The 23,461-nt window shown below is 37.5% G+C and overlaps 1 pseudogene; it reads left to right on the top strand.

The window, feature by feature from the left end:
• Nucleotides 1–324: 324 nt before the first annotated feature.
• Nucleotides 325–664, top strand: LOC124987654 (cytochrome c oxidase subunit 7A-related protein, mitochondrial-like; annotated as a pseudogene).
• Nucleotides 665–23,461: the final 22,797 nt, after the last annotated feature.

The raw sequence follows: 23,461 nt of genomic DNA, 5'->3' as shown, positions 1-23,461 counted from the left end.
AGATAATAAAAACACTAATATGATAGGAGATTGGTAATAAAATGTGAAGTGGAAAAGAATGGAGACAAGTGTAGAATTTTCTTGCTGGTACATTTTTCCTTCTTTCATCTCCTGCCTTCTCTTCCTCATCTTCTTCTTTTGTTCTTACCTTTAAAATCATGTTACATTCACTCTACTTTCACGTACACTACAAAGAACAAATTTAAAAATGGAATAAATAAATAATCATGCTAAGTTGTTATTGTTTCAAAGTAGCTTCTAATAATCAAAGATATTTTCAGGGTCACACAGGCAGCAGTTGCAAGCAGCCAGACACCAAGCACTATGCAATGCAAGTTTGATGCCTTCACACAGAAGTTGGTTGGAGCATGGGTCTTAGAGGCCTACAGCCTGCAGGGATTAAGTTCTATAGTTTCCACAGAAGTATCACTTACCATGTTTGTCACACCAACTAAACTGACCTCTAGTTTTGCACATGATTATGTTGGAAAGAACAAGTTCCAGAACTATAGAAGTTTTTCCAGAAATCTGATGTGGTGCCCATCCACCTGAAACAAAGCCTGCCTGACCAAATGCTCTGCCAGACACTATGGTACTGACTGTGGGAGAGACCATCCACTGCTTGATTGCCTTCTACAGAGCTTCATGACCCCAAAACAAATGAGCTGGGCTGCAGAGGGTTGATTTGTGTTTTGGCATAAATCTTTGAATTTTCATTTTTCAATGTTTCTTTCTTTCTTTTTTTTTTTTAACTTGAATGTTCTAGTTAACATTTTTTGAAAAAAAGATACATGAAGACAGTATTTTGGTTTGTTTATAAAATGCATAAAGTCTGTCAGATGTCTGAGCTCATTGACAGTTAAAACTATTGTTTAAAGAAAGGACACTGTGCTCTGTGTTTGGGTTTCTGATTTTCTTGGTGCTTCTGGATAAAGGTTGCACACAGGCTCATTAACATCCATTTCTGTTGAGGTCCTCAGGGAGGTGGGATTGCATTTTTAAGCTTGGAGTGAAGCCTTTCTAGTTTTTTTTTTTTTTTTTTTTTTTTACCTCATGTACATATATGATTTTTTTTTATTGTAAACAAATGGGATACATGTTGTTTCTCTGTTTGTACATGGAGTAAGGCATACCATTTGTGTAATCATAAATTTACATAGGGTAATGTTGGTTGATTCATCTGTTATTTTTTCCCTCCCCCCCACCCCTCCCATCCCTTTTTTCCCTCTATACAGTCTTTCCTTCCCCCATTCTTGCCCCCTCCCTAACCCTAACTCTAACCCTAAAACTAACCCCTACCATGCCCCGTTATGTATCATCATCCACTTATCAGCGAGATCATTCTTCCTTTGGTTTTTTGAGATTGGCTTATCTCACTTAGCATGATATTCTTCAATTTCATCCATTTGCCTGCAAATGCCATAATTTTATCATTCTTTATGGCTGAGTAATATTCCATTGTATATATATATGCCACAGTTTCTTTATCCATTCATCAACTGAAGGGCATCTAGGTTGGTTCCACAATCTGGCTATGGTGAATTGAGCAGCATTGAACATTGATGTGGCTGTATCTCTGTACAATGCTGATTTTAAGTCCTTTGCGTATAGGCCAAAGAGTGGGATAGCTGGGTCAAATGGTAGTTCCATTCCAAGTTTTCTAAGGAATCTCCACACTGCTTTCCAGAGTGGCTGCACTAATTTGCAGCCCCACCAGCAATGTATGAGTGTACCTTTTTCCCCACATCCTTGCCAACACCTGTTGTTGCTTGTATTCTTGATAATCGCCATTCTAATTGGGGTGAGATGGAATCTTAGGGTGATTTTGATTTGCATTTCTCTTATTACTAGAGATGTTGAACATATTTCCGTATGTTTGTTGATAGCTTGTAGGTCTTCTTCTGTGAAGTGTCTGTTCATTTCCTTAGACCATTTGTTGATTGGGTTATTTGTAGTCTTGGTGTTGAGTTTTTTGAGTTCTTTATAGATTCTGGAAATTAGCTCTCTATCTGAAGTATGATTGGCAAAGATTTTCTCCCACTCTGTAGGCTCTTTCTTCGCATTGCTGATAGTTTCCTTTGCTGAGAGAAAGCTTTTTAGTTTGAATCTGTCCCAGTTGTTGATTCTTGCTTTTATTTCTTGTGCTATGAGAGTCCTGTTAAGGAAGTCTGGTCCTAAGCCGACATGTTGAAGATCTGGACCTACTTTTTCTTCTATAACATGCAGGATCTCTGGTCTGATTCCGAGGTCCTTGATCCATTTTGAGTTGAGTTTCGTGCACGGTGAGAGATATGGGTTTAGTTTCATTCTGTTGCATATGGATTTCCAATTTTCCCAGCACCATTTGTTGAAGAGGCTATCTTTTCTCCATTGCATATTTTTGGCCTCTTTGTCTAGTATGAGAAAATTATAATTATTTGGGTTTGTGTCCGTGTCCTCTATTCTGTACCATTGATCCACCTTTCTATTTTGGTACCAATACCATGCCGTTTTTGTTACTATTGCTTTGTAGTATAGTTGAAGTTCTGGTATTGCAATACCCCCTGCTTCATTTTTCCTGCGACGGATTGCTTTAGCTATTCTGGGTTTCTTATTCTTCCAGATGAATTTCATGATTGCTTGTTCTATTTCTGTAAGGTACGTCGTTGGGATTTTAGTTGGAATTGCATTGAATCTGTATAGCACTTTTGGTAGTATGGCCATTTTGACAATATTAATTCTGCCTATCCAGGAACATGGGAGATCTTTCCATCTTCTAAGGTGTTCTTTAATTTCTTTGTTTAGTGTTCTGCAGTTCTCATTGTAGAGGTCTTTCACCTCTTTTGTGAGATTGATTCCCAAGTATTTTTTTTTTCAAGGCTATTGTGTAGTTTTCCTAACTTCTCTTTCTGAAGATTCATCACTTATGTATAAAAATGCATTAGATTTATGAGCATTGATCTTGTAACCTACTACTTTACTAAATTCACTTATGAGTTCTAAGAGTTTTCTGGTGGAATTTCCTGGTTCCTCTAAGTATATAATCATATCATCAGCAAATAGGGATAGTTTGAGTTCTTCTTTTCCTATTCGTACCCCTTTAATTTCTTTGGTCTGTCTAATTGCTCTGGCTAGAGTTTCAAGGACGATATTGAATAGGAGTGGTGAAAGAGGGCATCCCTGCCCTGTTCCAGATTTTAGGGGGAATGCTTTCAGTTTTTCACCATTTAGAATGATATTAGCCATGGGCTTAGCATAGATGGCCTTTACAATGTTAAGGAATGTTCCCACTATCCCTATTTTTTCTAGTGTTTTGAGCATGAAGGGATGCTGTATTTTATCAAATGCTTTTTCTGCATCTATTGAAATAATCATGTGATTCTTGACTTTAAATCTGTTGATATGGTGAATGACATTTATTGATTTCCTGATGTTGAACCAACCTTGCATCTCTGGGATGAAACCCACTTGATCATGGTGCACTATCTTTTTAATATGTTTTTGTATGCGATTTGCTAAAATTTTGTTAAGAATTTTTGCGTCGATGTTCATTAAGGATATTGGTCTAAAATTTTCTTTCCTCGATGTGTCTCTGTCTAGTTTAGGTATCAGGGTAATATTGGCTTCATAGAATGAGTTTGGGAGAGTTCCCTCCTCTTCTATTTCATGGAATACTTGAAAAGTATTGGAATGAGCTCTTCTTTATGGTTTTGTAGAACTCGACTGAGAACTCATCAGGTCCTGGACTTTTCTTTGTTGGTAGGCTTTTGATGACTTCTTCTATTTCATTACTTGAAATTGGTCTATTTAAATTGTGTATGTCCTCCTCATTTAGTTTAGGCAATTCATATGTCTCTAGAAACTTGTTGATATCTTTGAAATTTTCTATTTTGTTGGAGTATAGATTTTCAAAATAGCTTCTAATTATGTTTTGTATTTCACTTGTGTCTGTTGTGATATTTCCTTGTTCATTCCGAATTTTGGTGATTTGGGTTTTCTCTCGTCTTGTCTTTGTTAGTGTGGCTAAAGGTTTGTCAATTTTGTTTATTTTTTCGAAGAACCCAATATTTATTTTGTCAATTTTTTGTACCGTTTCTTTTGTTTCAATTTCATTGATTTCAGCTCTGCGTTTAACTATTTCCTGTCTTCTAGTACATTTGGTGTTGGTCTGTTCTTCTTTTTCTAGGGCTTTGAGCTGTAGTGTTAGGTTGTTTATTTGTTGAGTTTTACTTCTTTTATTGAATGTGCTCCATGAAATAAATTTTCCTCTAAGTACTACTTTCATAGTGTCCCAGAGATTTTGATATGATGTTTCTTTGTTCTCATTTACCTCTAAGAATTTTTTAATTTCCTTCCTAATATCTTCTGTTATCCATTCATCATATAATAGCATATTGTTTAATCTCCAGGTGTTGGAGTAATTTCTGTTTTTTACTCTTTCATTTATTTCTAATTTCAATCCATTATGATCTGATAGAATACAAGGAAGTGTCTCTATCTTCTTGTATTTGCTAACATTAGATTTGTGGCATAATATATGGTCTATTTTAGAGAAGGATCCATGTGCTGCTGAGAAGAAAGTGTATTCACTCTTCGTTGGACGGTATATTCTATAAATGTCCATTAAGTCTAAATTATTGATTGTGTTATTGAGTTCTATGGTTTCTTTGTTCAATTTTTGTTTGGAAGATCTGTCCAGTGGTGAGAGAGGCATGTTAAAATCACCGAGTTTTATTGTATTATGGTCTATTTGGTTTCTGAAATTGAGAAAGATTTGTTTGACATACTTGGGTGAGCCACTGTTTGGGGCACAGATATTTATGATTGTTATGTCTTGCTGATTTATGGTTCCCTTAAGCATTATGAAATGTCCTTCTTTATCCCTTATGACTAACTTTGGCTTGAAGTCCACATTATCTGAAATGAGGATGGATACCCCAGCTTTTTTGCTGTGTCCATGTGCATGGTATGTTTTTTCCCATCCTTTCACCTTTAGTCTATGGGTATCTTTCTATGAGATGAGTCTCTTGCAGGCAACATATTGTTGGATCTTTCTTTTTTATCCAATCTGCCAGTCTATGTCTTTTGATTGATGAATTCAGGCTATTAACATTCAGGGTTATTATTGAGATATGATTTGTATTCCTGGTCATTTGACTCATTTTATTCATTTATTTGTTTATTTTTGACACGATTTGGTTCCTCTTTATTTGAGAGTTCCTTTAGAATAGCTCCTCCCTTTGCTGATTTGCTTCTTTGTTTTTCATCTCTTCCTCCTGGAATATTTTGCTGAGAATGTTCTGTAATGCTGGCTTTCTTTTTGTATATTCTTTTAGCTTTTGTTTATCATGTAAGGATTTTATTTCATCGTCAAATTTGAAGGTAAGTTTTGCTGGGTATAAGATTCTTGGTTGGCATCCATTTTCTTTTAGGGCTTGAAAAATGTTATTCCAGGCCCTTCTAGCTTTTAAGGTCTGGATTGAAAAATCTGCTGATATTCTTATTGCTTTCCCCCTGAATGTAATTTGGTTCTTTTCTCTCACAGCCTTTAAAATTCTGTCTTTATTTTGTATGTTAGGTATTTTCATTATAATGTGCCTTGGTGTGGGTCTGTTGTAATTTTGTGTATTTGGAGTCCTATAAGCCTCTTGAACTTGATTTTCCATTTCATTCTTCAGATTTGGGGAATTTTCTGAAATTATTTCATTGAATAGATTGTTCATTCCTTTGGTTTGTTTCTCTAAGCCTTCCTCAATCCCAATAATTCTCAAATTTGGCCTTTTCATGATATCCCATAGTTCTTGGAGATTCTGTTCATGATTTCTTACCATCTTCTCTGTTTGTTCAACTTTCTTTTCAAGGTTAAATATTTTGTCTTCAATATCTGAGGTTCTTTCTTCCAGGTGTTCTATCCTATTGGTTGTGCTTTCTATGGAGTTCTTAATTTGGTTTATTGTTTCCTTCATTTCAAGGATTTCTGTTTGGTTTTTTTTCAATATCTCTAACTCTTTATTGAAATGGTCTTTTGCTTCCTGTATTTGTTCTTTTAATTGTCGATTGGTGCGTTCATTCAATGCCTGCATTTGCTCTTTCATTTCATCGTTTGCTTCCCTTATCATGTTAATTATGTACATTCTGAACTCCCTTTCTGACATTTCTTCTGCCATGCTGTCATTGGATTTTATTGATGTAACATCCAGATTTGTTTGAGGCATTTTCTTCCCTTGTTTTCTCATGTCGTTCAGGTATCAGTGGACCGCTGAGATGTTGCAGATTTCCTCTATTGACTTATAATGCCCCTGAAGATTGCTAGTGTATCCCCTCTTATCCTGCAGTAGCCTGAAGTCTTGGAGGAAGTTGATAATGCGGTGCTTCCCAAGGAAGCTGCCTCTCTAGGGGTGGTGGTCTTCAGGTGGGGTATATTCCCTGCTAGTGGGCAGAGGTGCCTCCACTTGTTGACCAATGGTCATCCAAAGGGGAACTAGACTACAGGCTGAGGCAAGTCCTGTTTGGGCCTGTGTCTCTGGTTTTACCGTCCTTTTGGGAAAACCTCACCGGGTGGGGAAGACTCATCTGGTGGGGAGGTCTCGCTGGTCAGTTCCCCTCCTAGAGGTTCCCCTCAGTCCACAACTACCGCCTGGGCAGGACAGCCTTCCCAGGCAATGTTCCCAGGGGCCCGGACCTACCTCCTGGGCCTGGGAGCCTCACCCTTCGCAGACGAGTCTCCTTAGGTTGCCCCTCCTCAGAGAATCTGCCCGCAGTCCTGGAACTTTCGCTCCGCCCCTCAGCTTGTCTCTGTGTAGCTCTTTCACCAAAAGGCGCCTAGGTCCCCGGACCGTGCTTTGCACCTAATCGCCTGGCTATGCGACCGCTCCTCTGAGCAGCCACCTGGAGCCTCGTACATATGCTCCGAGCCCCAGTGACCCGCTGCTTGCCTCTTCCTCCAGGCAGCCACCCGGTGTTCCGTGTGGGCACTTGGAGACCAAGCAACTCACTGCGCACCTCCACCTCCTCTGGACGGCCCCCACCCCATTGTTCAGGAGGTTGCTCTGAGTTCAAACAGCTCGCCGCCCAGCTCTTTTCTGGCAGCCGCTAGAGCCCCGGCAGGTTGCTCTGAAACCAAGCGTTGTGCTGTGCGGCCTCCTCTGCAAAGTTCCCTGCTGTCCGTGTTCACTGCTCCAGCGGGGAGAAGGGTATCTTGCCGCCTGGGCAGGGCAGCCTTCCCAGGCAACGTTCCCAGGGGCCCGGACCTACCTCCTGGGCCTGGGAGCCTCACCCTTCGCAGATGAGTCTCCTTAGGCTGCCTCTCCTCAGAGAATCTGCCCGCAGTCCTGGAACCTTCGCTCCGCCCCTCAGCTTGTCTCTGCAGCTCTTCCACCGAAAATCCGCATAGGACCTGGGACCCTGTTCTGCACCTGATCGCCTGCCTATGCAGGCTGTCCTCTGGGCAGCCGCCGAAGCCCGGCGGTTTACTCTGAAACCAAGCGCTGTGCTGAGCAGCTTCCTCTGCAAAGTTCCCAGTGGTCCATGTTACTGCTCCAGCGGGGGGAGGGGTGTCTCGCCGGGCAACCCTACTTCACAAAGTTCCCTGCGTTCCGGGGCTACCACCCCATCCGGGACGCCTCCCCAACAGGAGAGACTCACCCGGCGGGTTTGCGTTGGTCCTAAGTCACTCACTTTCTCCTCTTTTGAATCCTGAGTCCTGGAGCAACATGAAATGCAGCCGCCCTCTAGTCCGCCATCTTGAAAAACCTCACCTTTCTAGTTTTGAATGTGACTAAGAAATGAACACAAACCCAAGACCAAGTGCATGAAATGAGGGGTTTGAGTCGGTATTCACCTGGGAACATTGTTCCATCTTGCAGTAAAATTTTAACAGAAATGATTTGCAGCTTGTCTCTATTCACTGGAAAGTTTGTTTCAAAGGTTTGTTTGTGATCTTTTTTCCATTCTTCTTTCTGTCCTACACACTTTTCTCTATCCTCCTGGCTTTCCACTCTCTCTAGCTTGTGCCCTTTCTTTTTCTTTCTCTTTTCCTCTCATTTTCTCTCTTATCCTGCAGGGAGACACTGTTTGCTTAATAAATTCCCTTATGTGAAAAAATAAAAATAAAATAAAATAAATTTAAAAAAATAAAGGTTTGTTTGCCTCAGTCCAGGTCTTTAGTGAAATTTGAGATGTGATTGTCATGTAATTATCCCACTATGGGACCAGAGAACAACGGCTTAGTGTTGCACTTAGACTGGTGTCTATCTTGTTAATGCAGTCATGTCACAAATTCTCCTTTAACTTTTAATAATGTTATGACTTTAAATCATTATTTATTTTGCTTGCGGCATAAATACATGAATGGGAAAAAAGAAAAAAAGGTTTTAATATTTAATATGTTTCACAAGTAACCATAGAGCAAAAATCTATAATGGAAAAACCAAAAGTAATATGCAAAGAATGAAAACATACTACTAGAGTAAATCACTTACCCACAAATGTGGCCTATAAGACAGAGATCATAATAAAACTAGAAAACAAGTTACAAAACAGCTGAAGTAAGACTTTACCAACCAATAATTACCTTGACTGTATGAGATTAAATTCTCTAGTTAAAAGACTTACAGTGACTGAATGGATTTAAAAATGAGATCCAGCTATCTGTTGCTTACAGTTCATCTCTAAGGACACACACAGACTAAATGAATGAATAGATAAGATCTTCCATGCAAATCAAATTTTAAAAAAGTGAAAGTACCCATCCTTATATTAAATGATAGACTTTAAATCAAAAACAGTAAAAAAGATATAAGAAATGTTATTATATAATGGAGAATCAGAAATTAACATTTAGAAAACTAAAACTAGTTCCCTATCTCAATCAAATTACAAAAGTTAACTCAAAATAGATTAAAGACATAAATGTAAAATATGAAACCATGAAATTCCTAGAAAAAGAAAAGGGCAATATTTTTTTTTTTTTTTTGGACAAGATCCCCAAAGCATATAAAACAAAAACAAAACTGGGAAATAGAATTATATCAAACTAAAACACTTCTGCACAGCAAAGTAAACAACAGAATGAAAAGACAAGCTACAGAATGGGAGAAAATATTTGCAAACTATATATCTGACAAGGGATTGATATCAATTATATATAAGGAATTCCAAAAGCTCCACACAAAGAAAACAAATAACTTGGCTTAAAAAATGGGCAATAGACCTGAATAGACATTTCACAAAAGTAGATAAATGGTCAATAGGTATATGAAAAATGCTCAATATCTCTAATCTTCAGGGAAATATAAATCAAAACTACAAGATAACAAATGCTGACAAGGCTGTAGATAAGAGGAAATCCTTGCACACTTTCAGTGGGAATGTAAATTAGTACAAACATTTTGAAAAACAGTATGGAGGTTCCTAAAATATTAAAAATAGAACTAGCATATGATTCATCAACTCTACTACTTTGTATTTATCCAAAGGCAATGAAATCAGTGTGCTGAAGAGACAACTGTACACCCATGTTCACTGTAATAGTACCAACAATAGCCAAGAAATGGAAACAACTTAAGTGTCTATGAACTGATGAATGGATGAAGAAATTGTGGAATATTATTCAGTCATAAAAAAGATTGAAATTCTGTTGTTGTATAACAAAATAGATGAACTGGAGTCATTATTTTCAGTGAAATAAACTGGAATAGTAAGAAAGATATTGTATGATCTCACTCTTGTGGAATCTAAAAATGTTGGTCTCATAGAAATTGAGATTAGTATGGTAGTTGCCAAAGGTTAGGGAGAGAGAAGAATGGGAAAATGTTGATCAAACAAGGGCTAAGTTATGGTTAAATGGGAGCAAGAAGTTCTGTGCTATTATTGTGAGGTGACAATATATAACAAAGAGCTAGGAGAAAGAATTTTGAAGGGTTTTACCATAAAGAAATATAAACATTTGAGGAGATAGATACCTTTAACCTGATTAAACTATTACACAATGTATACATGAGTGGATAGATACATATGAACATCATGCTACATCACAAATATGGAAAACTTTTTGTTTTTTATCTACCAGTTAAAATAAATACATTGTAAATAAAAACAAATAAATAAAATATAGCTTGGCATATCATTCAAATGGCATAAAATCAAAGACAAAGGAAACACTAAAAGAATCTAAAAGGAAAAAATCTAATTTATGTTTAGAGGAAGAAGGATAAGATTTATATCAAACTTCTCTTGAGAAACAAAGCAAGCATGAAAAGAGTAAAGGAAAAGTTTAAAGTGTTGCAAGGATATCTCACCAACCTAAAATTTTTATCTCATGGAATTATCCTTCAAAATAAAAGATAAAAGGAGAGATTACTCTCTGTCAGGTGTCTATCATCCGCCATTTGCCTGCCTCTCGCCTGTCCATCGCCTAGCTTACACCTATCCATCACCCAGTGCTCGAGGTTCACCTCCCGATCGTCCACCAACAGTCAGCAAACAGATCGCCAACCGCCAGTGGAGCACCAGCTGCCTGCTGTTGCCTGGAAGTTCATTGTTACAGTACCTGTAGGTTTGATTGCACGTGGTTGCCGCCATTTTGAGACAAGAGCCAGGCCCTGTAGGATTCCTGGCCGGACTGACTGAGCCCCGTCTCCAGGATCCCTCAGCCTGACCCATCACTCCCTGCCTCTGGGGCCCTGACTGACTGCTCCCTGCTGCCAGGACCCCTGGACCAACTGACTGTGCCCTATCACCAGGACCCCAGACCAACTGATTGCACCCGGCCTCCAGGATCCCACAACCACACCAAACACTCCGAACCTCCATGACCCCTGCCAGACCAACCGAATCCCATCTCCAGAAACTCCAGCTGACCACGTCCACCCCTGAGCTGCAGCTCCCCATTCGCCAACACATTTCCAAACCAGAGCAGCCATCTTGGATAATCCTGGAAGCCATAGCTCCGATCTTTGGGTGGGGCAAATCCCATCCTGAGACGCCTGCTGGAGGCTTGAAGCTCATTGTCAGGTACCTCTCATACATCAGGCTACTGAAGACTGGGAGGTTTCATTAGTATGTGACTGTTATACTGTAGATTTTCTTTTTTCTCCTTTTTAAAAAAAATTTAAGTTTTTTATTTCTTTACTTTCCTTGCTCTCTTTTCCTTTTGTTTACCTGTTCCCTTAGAGTTTCTTTCTCCCTTCTTTGCATGCTAACATCCGATTTCTTTTGATTACACTCTCACCTTTCTATTTTCTAGAACTTCTGTATATTCTTTTCTTATCCCATTAACAGCCACATTCTACATCCCTCTTCATCCTCTTTGTCCTCCATTAGAAACTGAAGACCTTATTCCAAACCTGTTTGCTTTACCAAAGATAATATTTGAAATCATTTTGTTTATTATGACAATTTTGTGTTGTCCCCATAGGGGCTATTTGGTCTAGGATTGCATACTGTCTGATTTGGGCACTGCTAATATTGATCTCCCGTTAAAGAAAGGGTATTGGAAACCTATAGGGCCACTATAAGCCTATAGGGGGAAATCTGCAATACCCCAGGCTGCACTGCTAGAGGGGAAGATACATGAACAACACGAAAAAACAAGGGAAGAAAGTGATCCAAACAAATCTAGATTCTATAGTAATAGAATCCAATGACACTATGGTAGAAGAAATGTCAGAAAAGGACTTCAGATTATATATGATTAAGATGCTTCATGAAGCAAAGGATGAGATAAGAGAGCAAATGCAGGCAATGAATGATTATACCAATAAGCTGAAAGAGCACCTGCAGGAAGCAAAAGATCATTTCAACAAAGAGATAGAGATTCTCAAAAAAACCAAACAGAAATCCTTGAAATGAAGGAGACAATAAACCAAATAAAACACTTAATGGAAAGCATCACCAACAGACTAGACCACTTGGAACACAGAACCTCAGACAATGAAGACAAAATATTTAATCTCAAAAATAGTTTCCCAAACAGAGAAGATGGTAAGAAATAATGAACAGAATCTCCAAGAACTATGGGACATCATGAAAAGACCAAATTTAAGAATTATTGGGATTGAGGAAGGCACAGAGATGCAAACCAAAGGAATGAACAACCTATTCAATGAAATAATATCAGAAAATTTCCCAAACCTCAAGAATGAAATGGAAAATCAAATACAAGAGGCTTACAGACACCAAATGCACAGAATCACAACAGATCTACACCAAGGCACATTATAATGAAAATGCCTAACATTCCGCGAGAGAAAAGCATCAGATTACATATAGGGGGAGACCAATACGGATAGCAGCCAACTTCTCAACCCAGGCTCTAAAAGCTAGAAGGGCCTGGACCAACATATTTCAAGCTCTGAAAGAACATGGTTGCCAACCAAAAATTCTATACCCAGCAAGACTAACCTTCAAATTTGAAGGTGAAATAAAATCCTTCCATGATTAACAAAAGTTAAAAGAATTTACAAATAGAAAGCCTGTACTACAGACTGTTCTCAACAAAATATTCCATGAGGAGGAAATGAAAAACAACAATGTAGGTCAGCAAAGGGAGGAACTACCTTAGAGAAAAAACACTCCAAGGAGAAACCAAGCCAACTTAAAAACCAAAAATAAGTCAAATGACTGGGAATACAAATCATATCTCAATAATAACCCTGAATGTTAATGCCCTAAACTCATCAATCAAAAGACATAGACTGGCAGAATGGATTAAAAAGAAAGACCCAACAATATGCTGCCTGCAAGAGACTCATCTCATAGAAAAAGACGTCCACAGGCTAAAGGTGAAACGATGAGAAAAAACCTACCACGCACATGGACTCAGTAAAAAAGCGGGGGTTTCCATCCTTATATCAGATAAAGTGGACTTCAAGCCAAAGTTAGTCAGAAGGGATAAAGAAGGACATTTCATACTGCTTAAGGGAACCATAAATCAGGAAGACATATGATAGTAAATATTTATGCCCCAAACAATGGTGCATCCCTGTACATCAAACAAATCCTTCTCAATTTCAGGAATCACATAGACCACAGCACAATAATTCTAGGTGACTTTAACACACCACTGTCACCACTAGATAGATCTTCCAAACAAAACCCAACCAAAGAAACCATAGAACTCAATAACACAATCAATAACCTAGACTTAAAAGACATATAGAATATTCCATCCATCAACGAGTGAATTCACTTTCTTCTCAGCAGCACATGGAACCTTCTCGAAAATAGACCATATGTTATGCCACAAAGCAGCCCTTAGGAAATGCAAAAAAATAGAGATACTGCCTTGTGTTCTATCAGATCATAATGGACTGAGAGTAGAAATCAATGACAAAATAAAAAAGGGAAATTACTCCAACACCTGGAGACTAAATAATATGCTATTGAATGAAACATGGATAACAAAAAACATCAGGGAGGAGATTTAAAAATTCTTAGAGGTCAATGAGAAAGATGATACAACATATCAAAATCTCTGGGACACTATGAAAGCGGTACTAAGGGGAAAATTCATTGCATGGTGCACATTCCGGAAAAGAATGAAAAGTCAACAACTAAATGACCAAACATTACAGCTCAAAGCCCTAGAGAAAGAAAAACAGAATAACAGCAAAAGTAGTAGAAGACAGGAAATCAGAGCTGAAATCAATGAAATTGAAGCAAAAGAAACTATTCAACATATTGACAAAACAAAAAGTTGGATCTTTGAGAAAGTAAACAAAGTAGACAAACCCTTAGCCACACTAACAAAGAGAAGGAGAGAGAAGAATCAAATTACTAAAATACATGAAGCAAAAGGAAATATCATGACAGACACCACTGAGATACAGAACATGAGAAGCTACATTGAAAATCTGTATTCCAACAAAATAGAAACTACCAAAGACATTGACAAATTTCTAGAGACATATGCTGCTCCCAGACTGAACCAGGAGGACATACATGATTTAAACAGATCAATATCAAGCAATGAAATAGAAGAAGCCATTAAAAATCTACCATCCAAGAAAAGCCCAGGACCAGATGGATTATCAGCCGAGTTCTATAAGACCTTCAAAGAAGAACTCATTCCAATACTTCTCAAAGTATTCCAGGAAATAGAAAAGGAGGGTACCCTACCAAACACATTCTATGAAGCTAATATCACCCTCATACCCAAACCAGGAAAAGACACATCAAGGAAAGAAAATTTTAGACCAATATCCTTGATGAATATAGATGCAAAGATCCTTAACAAAATATTGGCAAACCGTATCCAAAAACATATTAAGAAAATTGTTAACCACGATCAAGTGGGGTTCATCCCTGGAATGCAAGGATGGTTCAACATTCATAAATCAATAAATGTAATCCATCATGTCAATAGACTTAAGGATAAGAATGATATGGTTATTTCAACTGACGTAGAAAAAGCGTTTGACAAAATACAATACCCCTTCATGCTCAAAACACTAGAAAAAATAGGGATAGTAGGGACATACCTGAACATTATAAAGGCTATTTATGCTAATCCCATGGTCAACATCATTCTTATTGGAGAAAAACTGAAACCATTCCCTTTAAAATCGGGAACAAGGCAGGGATGTCCTCTTTCACCACTTCTATTCAACATTGTCCTCGAAACTCTTGCCAGAGCGATTAGGCAGACCAAAGAAATTAAAGGGATACAAATAGGAAAAGAGGAACTTAAGCTGTCACTATTTGCGGATGACATGATTCTATATTTAGATGATCCAAAAACCTCCTCCAGAAAACTTCTAGACCTCATCAATGAATTCAGAAAAATAGCAGGCTATAAAATCAACATGCATAAATCTAAAGCAGTTTTATACGCAAGCAACAAAACACCTGAAAGGGAAATGAGGAAAACTACTCCATTTGCAATAGCCTGAAAAAAAATAAAATACTTGGGAATCAATTTAACCAAAGAGGTAAAAGATCTCTACAATGAAAACTACAAAACATTGAAGAAAGAAATTAAGGAAGACCTTAGAAGATGGAAAGGTCTCCCATGTTCTTGGATAGGCAGAATTAATATTGTCAAAATGGCCATACTACCAAAAGTGCTATACAGATTCAATGCAATTCCAATTAAAATCCCAATGATGTACCTTACAGAAATAGAGCAAGCAATCATGAAATTCATCTGGAATAATAAGAAACCCAGAATAGCTAAAGCAATCCTTAACAGGAAGAATGAAACAGGGGGTATCGCAATACCAGAACTTCAACTATACTACAAAACAATAGTAACAAAAACAGCATGGTATTTGCACCAAAATAGACAGGTAGATCAATGGTACAGAATAGAGGACATGGACACAAACCCAAATAAATACAATTTTCTCATACTAGACAAAGGTGCCAAAAATATGCAATGGAGAAAAGATAGCCTCTTCAACAAATGGTGCTGGGAAAACTGGAAATCCATATGTAACAGAATGAAACTAAACCCATATCTCTCACCCTGCACAAAAATCAACTCACAATGGATCAAGGACCTTGAAATCAGACCAGAGACCCTGCATCTTATAGAAGAAAAAGTAGGTCCAAATCTTCAACTTGTTGGCTTAGGATCAGACTTCCTTAACAGGACTCCCATAGCACAAGAAATAAAAGCAAGAATCAATAACTGGTATAGATTCAAAGTAAATAGCTTTCTCTCAGCAAAAGAAACTATCAGCAATGTGAAGAGAGAGCCTACAGAGTGGGAGAATATCTTTGCCACTCATACTTCAGATAGAGAGCTAATTTCCAGAATCTATAAAGAACTCGAAAAACTCTACACCAAGAATACAAATAATCCAATCAACAAATGGACTAAGGAGATGAACAAATGCTTCATAGAAGAAGACCTACAAGCTATCAACAAACATATGAAAAAATGTTCACCATCTTTAGTAATAAGAGAAATGCAAATCAAAACTACACTAAGATTCCATCTCACCCCAATTAGAATGGTGATTATAAAGAATACAAGCAACAATAGGTGTTGGAGAGGATGTGGGGAAAAAGGTACACTCATACATTGCTGGTGGGGCTGCAAATTGGTGCAGCCACTCTGGAAAGCAGTGCAGAGATTCCTTAGAAAACTTGGAATGGAACTACCATGTGACCCAGCTATCCCACTCCTCGGCCTTTACCCAAAGGACTTAAAATCAGCATACTACAGAGATACAGCCACATCAATGTTCATAGCTGCTCAATTCACAATAGCCAGACTGTGGAACCAACCTAGATGCCTTTCAATTGATGAATGGATAAAGAAACTGTGGCATATATATACAATGGAATATTACTCAGTTATAAAGAATAATAAAATTATTGCATTTGCAGGCAAATGGATGAAATTGGAGAATATCATGTTAAGTGAGATAAGCCAATCTCAAAAATCCAAAAGACGAATGATCTCACTGATAAGCGGATGATGACACGTAATGGTGGTTGGGAGGAGGGCAAGAATGGAGGAAGAAGGGACTTTATAGAACGAAAAGAGAGGTGCGAGGGGTGGGGGGGAAGGAAAAAATAACGGATTGAATCAAACATCATTACTCTATGTAAATGTATGAATATGCAAATGGTATACTGTTACTCCATGTACAAACAGAAACAACATGTATCCCATTTGTTTACAATAAAAATAAATTAAAAAAATAATAGTTTTGTAAACATACTTAAACCTGATCATGTCAGGCAGTAAACAAATTGTTTCTTCAAAATCTTGACTAAAACTAACTCTGCAAGTTTATTCCTATTAGTTTTGCTTGTGGTATTAGTGATTTTATTATTCAACAACACCAATAAATTTTCATGTTGAAAACATTAGGAAAAAAAAAAGATAAAAGGACTGGGGTTGTGGCTCAGTGGTAGAGTGCTTGCCTACCTTGTTGATGCACTGGGTTCGATCCTCAGCACGAAAGAAAGAAAGAAAGAAAAAGAAAGAAAGAAAGAAAGAAAGAAAGAAAGAAAGAAAGAAAGAAAGAAGGAAAGAAGGAAAGTTATTGTAACTGTCTACAACTAAAGACTTATAAAAAAGATAAAGTCTTCTACTGGTTAAAAATTGAGGGAATTTCTCCCCAATGGATATGCTGTGCAAAAAATATTGAAAGAAGTATTTATACAAAAAAGTGATATGAATTGGAAACTTAAATCTATAAAGAAAGTAAGGATATTACCTGAGGAATAAATATAAGTAAAATATTTAAATTTTTTCGTATGCTTAATAGCGGCTTATTCAAAGTAATAATAGAGACCATTCATCAGATAATAACAATGTTGATATTGCCTGCCCTAATTAAAGCCTGTTTTCTTTTCTCTCTCCTGGAATATCAATGATCAATAGAGATATTGTCCAAACTTACTCAATTATCTCCTCTATAAATCTGAATGCACCTAATATTATCTAGGAGTTCAATATTGTTCAATAGTCATCATTGCAGATCTATAATAAACTAATAAGGTATTCCAGGGCACTACTGGGGGCAAAGTTAAAAGTTGTTGACCATGGATCTAAGTTGGATAAGAAGGTTAATAAATCTAGGTGAGAGAGAATGAACTAGAAGAGAAGAAAGCAGTCAATAGAATGGTAGTGATCAAGTATTACAGCCTAGATCAAGTTCAACAGGAATGAGCAGGTAGAAAATATTGGAAGGATAAGTCATTCTATTTAAGAACTGAATTCTAATATATTTTTGTATTTAATATTTAATATATTTTTGTAGACCTGTTGCATGGTAAGATGGTCCATATTGTTGCCTCATTTGTTAGAGGCAGAAAAAATGAAAAGCCATGGTTTAAAGACATGGGGGAATCTGTTAAAAGAGGATATTAGAAAGACATTGCTCTGGGTGCTGAAGTTACAAGTGATAATGGCAGAAAAAGGAGCAATGAATGTGACATAAAGTCCTAAGGAGGACAAGATTACTTGTTATAGAGATAATTGAGATTTGGAATAATGAAATAATGTAGAATAAAGAGACATCTAAAACCAGGAGAGGGCTGGGGTTGTGGCTCAGTGGTGGAGCACTTGCCTAGCACATGTGAGGTACTGGGTTCCACCGTTGGCATCACATAAAAATAAAGAAATAAAATAAAGGTATTGGGTTAATCTACAACATATATGTATACATATGTATATATTATATATAAAGGCCAGGAGTGTTATGCATATTCACAGTCCTGCAAGTGTGGTATGGAGATAGTTATAGGAAAAAAGACAAAAAGTGGGAGACATTATTGTCTCTTGAAGCATTGTAGAGAATATATTATTGGTGAACTATAAATATTAGTTAAAGTGAGGTACAGAAAGGATTGGTCAATAATGTAGGACATTAGTTTATAATACACAGCACTGTATAGTAGCAGCACAGTGAGACATGATATCATATCAAAATAAGACAAGTGAAGGTCTGGGAATGAGAGATGATGAACAGAATAGTTCTTTGACTGGATTTAGGGAAGTTCAAACATGTGAGGTAACCTGGCGTGGTGGTGCATGCCTGTAATCCCAGAGGCTCGGGAGGTTGAGGCAGGAGGATTGTGAGTTCAAAGACAGCCTCAGCAATGATGCGGCACTAAGAAACTCAGTGAGACCCTGTCTCTAAATAAAATACAAAATAGGGCTGGGGATGTGGTTCAATGGTTGGGTGCCCCAAGTTCAATTACTGGTTCAAAAAAAAAAAAAAAAAGGCGAGGTATTTGGAAGAATAGAGGAAGAAAAAAGGAAGAGCAGCTGATTTCTAGTAAGTAAAAATGAATCTGGCATCAGAGCAGTATTCAAGACTTTTAAAAAATGTTTTCAGTCACTCTGGTGTGAAAACATTACAAAAATATCCTGATGGTCATGTGAGATTGTTCTATATTGATGACAGTATTCTTGAATAATTTCAAAAGATTCATACTTTTATAACAGAAAGTCATGTGAAAGCTGTTTCCAAGAAACCAAAACCTTTTACCTATTTCTAAATTAACCAATGGTTGCAGTGAAACAAACAAATAAGTAAAAGTCAAATAATCCAGTTGAATTAGTTTTATATAATGACCATTGATCTAAACAAACTCTATTCATTCGATAAATATCTGTCTGTTTTATGTAGATACATCAAATATGAATATTTTATTTTATGTTCCTTGTCAATTTCCTTGTCTGGTTTTGAAATGTCACACAACAAAGCACTTAATAATGGAACATCAATAAACTGAGTTTCAGCAAATTTTACCATTGGACAGTACAATGACCCAGTGACCATAGTGACACTTAAGGAAAACATTGAAACCTAAACTAAAAACTTAAATCTATTTGACAAAAATGCTGAACAGTATCAATTCCTTTAGGTATTCAGCACTTGGTGTAAAGTTTTTTGAGTTCTTTATAGATTCTGGAGATTAGTGCTTTATCTGAAGTATGTGTGGCAAAGATTTTCTCCACTCTGTAGGCTCTCTCTTCACATTGCTGATAGTTTCCTTTGTTGAGAAAAAGCTTTTCAGTTTGAATCTATCCCAGTTATTGATTCCTGCTTTTATTTCTAGTGCTTTGGGAGTCCTGTTAAGGAAGTTTGATCCTAAGCTGACATGATGAAGAACTGGACCTACTTTTTCTTCTATAAATTCACAATAGCTAGATTGTGGAACCAACCAGGATGCCCTTCAATTGATGAATAGATAAAGAAACTATGGTATATATACCCAATGGAGTATTAGCCATAAAGAAGAATAAAATTATGACATTTGCAGGCAAATGGATGAAGTTGGAGAATATCATGCTAAGTGAGATAAGCCAATTCCAAAAAACTGAAGGATGAATGATCTTGCTGATAAGTGGATGATGACACATAATGGGGGTGGGAGGGAGGCAAGAATGGAGAAAGGAGGGACTGTGCAGAGGGAAAAGAGGGGTGGGAGGGGTTGGGGGAGGAGAAATAACAGAATGAGACAAACATCATTATCCTTTGTACATGTATGTTTACACAATTGGTATGACTCTACTTCATGTACAACCAGAGAAATAAGTTGTACCCCATTTGTTTACAATGAATCAAAATAAATAAATTATTAAAAAAATGATAATTCCTGGTTTGGAATTATAACACAGTCATATAGAGTGCTTGCCTAACCTGCCCAGGGCCTTGGGTTCAATCCTCAGTACACACACAAAAAAAATCCTGTGTAAAAAAGCACCAAAGCCCACCTCACAATCATGGTAATGCTAGAGACCTAAATTCTATTTTGAAAAGCAGAGATTGTGTGATTTTAGATATCTTCCAGGTTGAAGACTTAGAATGACTGCCCTTTCCCATTAATTTCATGGGTGTCAACCTATTATCTGCAGACCATTTATGATTATCAGTATTTAATTTATTAAAAGGCACTGCTGGAGAGATCCAAGATGGCGGACTAGAGGATGACTGCATCTCCTGTCGCTCCAGAACCCAGGATTCAAGAAAGGGAGGCATTGAGAGACTTGGACTAAAATAGAGCCACGGGTGAGTCTCCCCCACTGGGTAAATCTTGGCCTGGGCGGCAGGCCCGGATAGAGGTGGCTTATCAGAGCAGGGCAGGGCAGCTAGAGTCTTCCCCAGGTAGCCCTGCTCACTCCAGCAGTGGGCCCACCCAAAGGAAAGCTTCTCGGAGCAGGCCCCCCAGTGAGAGCCTTTCTGCACAGAACCAGATCCAAGTCCTGGAGCCAGCGGCGAGCTCCTGCCCGCAGGCAGCGACTGGGACCAGGACAGGGCAGCCAGGGACTTCCCCAAGCAGCCTGGCTTCCTCTGGCAGCAGGCTCCTTTCATGGCCAACTTCTCGGAGCAGACCGCCCAATGAGAGCCTTTCTGCACAGAGCCAGCTCCAAGCCCTGGAACCAGTAGCGGGCTAGGGGCAGCTTTCTTTGGAAGCACTGCACTATCAAGTTCCTCCAAGACTTCAGGCTACTGAAGGCTGGGAGGTGATATACTGGAAATCTACAGGGACACTATAAGCCAATAGAGGAAATGGCAATATCTCACAGTCCCACTGACATCTGACCAATATGAGAAAACAAGGGAAGAAAATGTCCCAAACAAACCTAGATACTATATCAATAAAACCCAATGACAGCACAGCAGAAGAAATGTCAGAAAGGGAGTTCAGAATGTACATAATTAAAACAATCAGGGAAGCAAATGAGGAGATGAAAGAGCAAATGCAGGCATTGAAGGAGGAGATGAAAGAGCAAAAGCAGGCATTAAATGATCGCACCAATCAACAGTTAAAAGAGCAAATACAGGAAGAAAGAGATCATTTCAATAAAGAGTTAAAAACAAACAAACAGAAATCCTTGAAATGAAGGAAACAATAAACCAAGTTAAGAACTCTATAGAAAGCATAACCAATAGGATAGAACACCTGGAAGACAGAACTTCAGATATTGAAGAAAAAATATTTAACCTCGAAAACAAAGTTGAACAAACAGAGAAGATGGTAAGAAATCATGAACAGAATCTACAAGAATTATGGGATATCATGAAAAGGCCAAATTTGAGAATTATTGGGATTGAGGAAGGCTTAGAGAAACAAACCAAAGGAATGAACAATCTATTCAATGAAATAATATCAGAAAATTTCCCAAATCTGAAGAATGAAATGGAAAACCAAGTACAAGAGGCTTATAGGACTCCAAATATACAAAATTACAACAGACCCACACCAAGGCACATTATTATGAAAATACCTAACATACAAAATAAAGAAAGAATTTTAAAGGCCACGAGAGAAAAGAATCAAATTACATTCAGGGGGAAAGCAATAAGAATATCAGCAGATTTTTCAATCCAGACCCTAAAGCTAGAAGGGCCTGGAACAACATTTACCAAACCCTGAAAGAAAACGGATGCCAACCAAGAATCTTATACCAGCAAAAATTACTTTCAGATTTGATGATGAAATAAGATCCTTCCATGATAAACAAAAGCTAAAGGAATTTACAAAAAGAAAGCCGGCATTACAGAACATTCTCAGCAAAATATTCCATGACGAAGGGATGAAAAAAAAATGATGCAAATCAGCAAAGGGAGGAACTAGCCAAAGGAATAGCCAAATAAAAAAGAAACCAAATCATGTCAAAAAATAAAAATGAGTCAAATGACTGGGAATACAAATCATATCACAAATAATAACCCTGAACGTTAATGACCTGAACTCTTCAATCAAAAGAAATAGACTGGCCGATTGGATTAAAAAGAAACATCTAACAATATGCTGCTTGCAAGAGACTCACCTCATAGAAAGAGATACCCATAGACTAAAGGTGAAAGGATGGGAAAAAATATACCATGCACATGGACTCAGCAAAAAAGCTGGAGTATCCATCCTCAATTCACATAATGTGGACTTCAAGCCAAAACTAGTCAGAAGGGATAAAGAAGGACATTACATACTGCTTCAGGGAAGCATAAATCAGCAACATAACAATCATAAATATCTATGCCCCGAACATTGGCTCATCCATGTATGTCAAACAAATCCTTCTCAATTCCAGAAATCAAATAGACCACAAAACAATAATACTAAGCGATTTTAACACACCTCTCTCACCACTGGATAGATCTTCCAAATGAATAAAGAAACCATAGATCTCAATAACACAATCAACAATTTAGACTTAACAGACATTTATAAAATATACCATCCAACAAAGAACGAATACACTTTCTTCTCAGCAGCACATGGATCCTTCTCTAAAATAGACCATATTTTATGCCACAAAGCTACTGTTAGCAAATACAAGAAGATAGAAGTACTACCTTGTATCCGATCAGATCATAACGGATTGAAATTAGAAATAAATGACAGAATAAAAAACAGAAACTTCTCCAATACCTGGAGATTAAATAATACACTATTACATGATGAATGGATAACAGAAGACATCAGGAGGGAAATAAAAGAATTCTTAGAAGTAAACGAGAACAAAGACACATATCAAAATCTCTGGGTCATTATGAAAGCAGTACTTAGAGGAAAATTTTTTTCATGGGGCGCATTCAACAAAAGAAGTAGAAATCAACAAATAAACAACTTAACACTACAGCTCAAAACCCTAGAAAAAGAAGAGCAGACCAACACCAAAAGTAGTAGAAGATAGGAAATAGTTAAAATCAGAGCCGAAATCAATGAAATTGAAACAAAAGAAACAATCAGAAAAATTAACAAAATAAATGGTTCTTTGAAAAAATAAACAAAATTGATAAACCCCTAGTCACATTACCAAAGAGAAAGAGGGAGAAAACTCAAATTACTAAAATTCGGAATGAACAAGGAAATATCACAACAGACACGAGTGAAATACAAAACATAATTAGAAGCTATTTTGAAAATCTATACTCCAACAAAACAGAAAAACTCAAAGACATCAACAAGTTTCTAGAGACATATGAATTACCTAAACTGAACGAGGAAGATATACACAACTTAAATAAATCAATTTCAAGCAATGAAATAGAAGAGGTCATCA

The sequence above is a fragment of the Sciurus carolinensis genome, chromosome 6, assembly GCF_902686445.1.
Source record: "Sciurus carolinensis chromosome 6, mSciCar1.2, whole genome shotgun sequence".
Classification (NCBI taxonomy): domain Eukaryota; kingdom Metazoa; phylum Chordata; class Mammalia; order Rodentia; family Sciuridae; genus Sciurus; species Sciurus carolinensis.
The sequence above is the reverse complement of the archived record's forward strand: the minus strand, read 5'-3'. Positions and strand labels throughout refer to the sequence as shown.